Source organism: Lissotriton helveticus, chromosome 7 (genome assembly GCF_964261635.1).
Source record: "Lissotriton helveticus chromosome 7, aLisHel1.1, whole genome shotgun sequence".
NCBI classification, from domain to species: domain Eukaryota; kingdom Metazoa; phylum Chordata; class Amphibia; order Caudata; family Salamandridae; genus Lissotriton; species Lissotriton helveticus.
The window spans coordinates 558,066,129-558,072,488 of NC_136068.1; positions in this window are offsets into that span (position 1 = coordinate 558,066,129).

The following is a 6,360-nucleotide window of genomic DNA, read 5'->3' on the forward strand; positions in this document are numbered from 1 at the left end:
TCGTCAGCTGAGTTACACCCGGCGTTGATTGGATGTTACTTTCTTGTGATGAGCCAACATCACTGGTCGATGGTGATTGAACAACCAAAGTGGCTGCCGCAGCAGCACTCATGGTCTTGGACCTAACTTGACGTGGTGGCACTGAGCCCAATGAAGCGGAGGTGCTGCTTCCAGCTTGGTCCCCGGCGGACACCGCTGCTGCTTCAGGCGTGGTTTTTTTTCCCCAAAAAAGGTGTCGGTGGGCACACCAGTCTCCTTGGTAGGTGGTGCCACTTGCTTCTTCTGCTCCTTCTTACTGGCAGTGGCACTGGCAACTTTTTTCGCTGAGGCGCTACGGCCACCTTTCTTTGGGAAAAAACAACAAGTGATGGACTGAATGTGGATGGGGCCATCTTTTTCAGATGTCAGAACAGCAAGCCGCAGTTGCACGAGTTGCAGAGTTGTCTTGTCTGTGGCCACACGTGACGTCACGTGACGTTATGCTGCACAAACCGCTGTAGGACTTCTTCCTGGCACTGGTGGTTCTCTTGAGCACCTAAAAGCAATGGAAGCCAGAGGAACATCAGTTAAACACCCCAAAAAGTCGAAAAACACACACAAAATCCCCACAATCCAATGCCATCCATGCCCTCAATGATGTTTAAATTCAAGATACCCCACAGAAAGACTTGGCCCATGCACCACTCACTACCACTGGGCCTAATGGATGAAAGCAAGGCAACCTGGGTGCAGGCCTGAGCACACTGCCTGGCTTCAAAATGGCCCCTTGACCCCCACCACATGGCCAGGCCCTGCCTGGACCAGGCCTCAAAATGGCCCCCACCCACATGGCCAGGCCCCAACAACACCCCAAAAAGTCGAAAAACACACAAAAATCACCCTAATCCAATGCCATCCATGCCCTCAATGGTGTTTAAAATCAAGACACCCCAAAGAAAGACTTGGTCCATGCACCACTCAGTACCCCTGGGCATAAAATGGATGAAAGCAAAGCAAACTGGGTGCAGGCCTGAGCACGTCTGCCTGGCTTCAAAATAGCCCCTTGACCGCCACCACATGGCCAGGCCCTGCCTGAACCAGGCCTCAAAATGGCCCCACCCACATGGCCAGGCCCCAACAACACCCCAAAAAGTCGAAAAACACACAAAAATCACCACAATCCAATACCATTCATGCCCTCAATGATGTTTAAATTCAAGACACCCCACGGAAAGATTTGGCCCATGCACTACTCACTACCACTGGGCCTAATGAACTAAAGCAAGGCAACCTGGGTGCAGGCCTGAGCACACTGCCTGGCTTCAAAATGGACCCTTGACCCCCACCACATGTCCAGGCCCTGCCTGGACCAGGCCTCAAAATGGCCCCCACCCACATGGCCAGGCCCCAACAACACCCCAAAAAGTCGAAAAACACACAAAAACCACCCAAATCCAATGCCATCCATGCCCTCAATGGTGTTTACAATCAAGACACCCCAAAGAAAGACTTGGTCCATGCACCACTCAGTACCCCTGGGCATAAAATGGATGAAAGCAAAGCAAACTGGGTGCAGGCCTGAGCACGCCTGCCTGGCTTCAAAATAGCCCCTTGACCCCCACCACATGGCCAGGCCCTGCCTGGACCAGGCCTCAAAATGGCCCCCACCCACATGGCCAGGCCCCAACAACACCCCAAAAAGTCGAAAAACACACAAAAATCACCCCAATCCAATGCCATCCATGCCCTCAATGGTATTTAAAATCAAGACACCCCACAGAAAGACTTGGTCCATGCACCACTCAGTAACTCTGGGAATAAAATGGATGAAAGCAAAGCAAACTGGGTGCAGGCCTGTACACACTGTCTAGCTTCAAAATGGCCCCTTGACACCCACCACATGGCCAGGCCCTGCATGGACCAGGCCTCAAAATGGCCCCCACCTACATGGCCAGGCCCCAACAACACCCCAAAAAGTCGAAAAACACACAAAAATCACCACAATCCAATGCCACCCATGCCCTCAAGGATGTTTCAATTCAAGACACCGCACAGAAAGACTAGGTCCATGCACCACTAAGTACCCCTGGGCATAATGGATGAAAGCAAAGCAAACTGGGTGCAGGCCTGAGCACACTGCCTGGCTTCAAAACGGCCCCTTGACCCCCACCACATGGCCAGGCCCTGCCTGAACCAGGCCTCAAAATGGCCCCCACCCACATGGCCAGGCCCGAACAATACCCCAAAAAGTCGAAAAACACACAAAAATCACCCCAATCCAATGCCATCCATGCCCTTAATGGTGTTTAAAATCAAGACACCCCACAGAAAGACTAGGTCCATGCACCACTGAGTACCCCTGGGCATAATGGATGAAAGCAAAGCAAACTGGGTGCAGGCCTGAGCTCACTGCCTGGCTTCAAAATGGCCCCTTGACCTCCACCACATGGCCAGGCCCTGCCTGGACCAGGCCTCAAAATGGCCCCCACCCACATGGCCAGGCCCCAACAACACCCCAAAAAGTCGAAAAACACACAAAAATCACCCCAATCCAATGCCATCCATGCCCTCAATGGTGTTTAAAATCAAGACACCCCACAAAAAGACTTGGTCCATGCACCAATCAGTACCCCATGGCATAAAATGGATGAAAGCAAAGCAAACTGGGTGCAGGCCTGAGCACACTGGCTGGCTTCAAAATGGCCCCTTGACCCCCACCACATGGCCAGGCCCTGCCTGGACCAGGCCTCAAAATGGCCCCCACCCACATGGCCAGGCCCTAACAACACCCCAAAAAGGCGAAAAACACTAAATAATCACCACAATCCAAGGCCATCCATGCCCTCAAGGAGGTTCCAATTCAAGACACCCCACAGAAAGACTAGGTCCATGCACCACTCACTGCACCTGGGCTTACTGGCTAGTGAGGCTTTACTGGCACCCCAAAATAAAAAAAATCAACATATAACAGCTAAAATTCCATGACATAAATGAGAATTAAGTTAAAACAAATCACAGAAACAGTTGTATCATGCACCCATGACTAAACCTGAGCCTACTGGATACTGTGGCTACCCACTGGCCACAATATAGTTTTTTTACAGTTGTGAAAAAGTTTTAAAATTGTAGTTGTAGCAACTGCAATGCCCCAAACAAACAACACCAACTTACTTGTAAAATCTCAAATCCAAAAGTGATCCAAACTCCAAAGTCCCAAAAGTCCTCAAATATAAACATCCAGCAGCAGCCACAAGAAGTAATCCTTCCAGCTCCAGATCCAAATCAAAAGTGACCAGGACATGGACAAAGCACTGGGAGGAGCCTGCTGAACAGGAACAGGAAGTTGGAGACTCTGGGGCACTTCCTTCCTCCCACCCCCCCCCCCAAAAAAAATTGATTCCTTGCACCAAAAAGTGCTGCCAAATATCAATCTGAGGAGTTATTCTGATCAAAATCAACATTTTCAGAAGGTTTATGCTGTCTGCGGTGGATTTCTTGTGCAGAATTGCAATTTTTGCAATTTCGGGAACGCGAGCTGTTCAAATCTCCCGCCGGAAGTCAGCTGCGCGCCGCATCTACCTGTTCGGCATTGTTTACTCCTGCAATGCGTGATCGCGGGCCTTTATGACGTACTCGCGTTGTCAAACTCTCGCTGTGCAAGATGGCAAGCTGCGATGACGTAATTGCGTTAAAAAAACTCTCGCGCGATCACGCAGCAAGATCGAAAATGGCGCAGCACACGCAAACCGGGAGAAAAACAACTCTGCGGACTCAGAATTGCGGTAAGTCAACTCCGCGCGCGCGATATTTTATTTTTCAAGCGCGACCATGCAAAATAATTTGTAGCTTGCGATTTTGCGGATTTTTGGGCAATTTCGCGCAATTCGCGGATCGCAAAATTGCCAAAAATCTGCAAATTCGCCCGCGAAACGGATTTTTTACGCCCATACTTACTACTGACATGCTAGTCAGTTGACTTGGATGTCAGCTATCCCCTTGGTTTACATGTGTATGTGCCTCCATATCACTTGTTTGTGGGACTCTGCCATGTGGTGCACTTCTTGGGCCTGGAGTGTTGTTCCACCATGGACATTGCCCAAATGGTTTAGGTGTGATGTTCTTGTGCTATTTGTCAGTGAGGACTGTTCACGTGCACTTCAACTGTGTGTGCTGCCCAGTGATCTGGTGAAGATGGTTGTGCTCTTGTATCCCAGAGTGGTGCAACCTGTTGTTGTGTTGGATGTATGTGTGTAGGATGTGGTATTGCTTCACTTCCTGTGTGTGCTGTTGTATTTGTGCTGTACTGATTTGTGGTGTGTGTGTGTGTTGTGGTTGTATCAGTCATGTCTGTGTGTGGCTGTTGTGCTTGGTGTGCACAGACTGCTTGTTGTGCATACAGTGGTGTGTGTATGTGGCCTTGGCATTGACTGATGTTCATCCCCTGATGTCCTGTGGTGTTCGTTGATTTTTGCTTCATGTGCATGTGTGGTTGGTTTGATGTGGCAGTGTGGTTCTGTGCAGGTGCCCTTCTTGTGTGAATTGTGGAATGGTGTGTGTGATTTGTTCTTGAGTGATGATGTATTGCACTCATGTTGTGTTTGTGCTCCCATTGCCCTTCCACAGTTTGGCTGACCGGGTATGTCTGTTTCTGATGTGGTTCTGTGTGTGTTCCTGTGGTGTTTGTGTGTTGTTTTGGGGCAGGCATCTGTTCAGGATTTCCTGTGTGTGTGTTCTGTTTGTGGCTACACCCAGGGTGTGTGTTTGTTTGTGTGTATTTGTGCTGGGAGGTGTTGGCAGCCTTCAGTGTGATTGGCACTGGTGTTGTGTGTTCCTTGTCAGCCACTCCTGCAGTGGATGTCTCCCTGGTTGTTTGTTGTGTGTTGCAGGGTGTGTATTGTGATTGCTTATTGCAGTGCTTGTTGCTTGTTGGTGTGCATGGGGGTGCACAGGATGGGCACCTGGCCTGTGACTTGATGGGGTGTGGTGCTGTGTGGTTGGGGGTGGTGTGTCCCAGTGGTCTTTGTGCCCTGCCCATGCCTTGGAGTGGCCCTGCCTTCTGCATCGTGCGCATGTGTGGACCGCGGCGGTGACGTGAGCTGGAACGGAAGGTTGCTGCTAGTTGGCGGTCGATGTGTGTTTAGGATGCAGAGGGGTGACTTGGTGGCAGATGGGTCAAGTGTGAGTGCCCTTGTGGATGTGTTGTGACACCCAGCAGGGTGTCTGTAGTGGAATTGGACCCTGTGTCTGCCTGTGTGTTGTGTGTTGTTTTTGTGTAGTTGTGTACCTGCGGCGGCGTCCGCGGCGGCACATTTGATGATAGTGCTGTAGCAGGTACATCACCGGCTGCATATGTAGGGCTGGGTCCATGGCGTTCATGACCGGGTCTCTGCTATCACGCTCCTCTGTCAAGTTGCCGCCGTGTCAGGTTGGGCGGCGTCTCCGCTGCGGTGCGTCTGCTTGTTTGGGCCATCCTAATTTGTTGAGTGTGGCGGACGTCATTCCGCAGGGCGGTGAGTCTCCATTGACTCCCACCGCCGTGGTGGCGGGCGCACTTTTATGGCGGTGCACGTCGCTCCGCGGCGGACGGGAAATGACCCATGTTTTACTATACTAATGTGGCGGACTTGAGTATCGCTGCTCGTGGGCGGAAAAATACATTTTTCTTCCCCGCCAGCACCGCGGTAGTGCCACTGCCCGACATCCTAATGGGCCCCTTAGTGTATACTTTCCAAAAATTCATAGGTTGGCAAGGTTTCACGAGGTGCCAGAAGAGCGAGGATTCAAAATCCATAGCTAGGCAAAAAAAGGGCCAGTTTTAATTTTTTTAATGTGGTGGGTCCATGTTGCGTTTTGGGCCAATTCCTGTCGCAGACACTAGGCCTACACACATTAGTAAGGTAGCATTTTTATAGGGAGACTTAGTGGAAAACAGAATAGTAGAAAACTGGTATTACCAATTAACTTTCTTTGCAGTTAAGCCTTCCTAATGTAAAAAATTGGGAAATAAGAAGTCATTTAAAAAAAATTACATCTAAATCACATGCTTGCATGGGTAGCCACAACTTTGGAGATATGCAAAACACACTGCTTATAAACTCTATATTTTGTTTGAGAAATATATTGCTTTCCTTTGTACCTATTTTACTCTGTTTATATTTACCAAATGAATTGCGATAAACACAGTACACAATGAAAAACCAGTGCAAGACGCAGCTCAGTTTTTGGATATAGGCTGCTCGGGTTCTTGGTGAACCTATAAGTCCTATATATCCCAAAAAAAGAAGGATCCTGCCTATTCAATGTTATATTATTTGGCAAAATTACAGGTGAAAACGTTAACACAAATTGCAATTTTTTTAATACTTTAGTGCAATATTTACT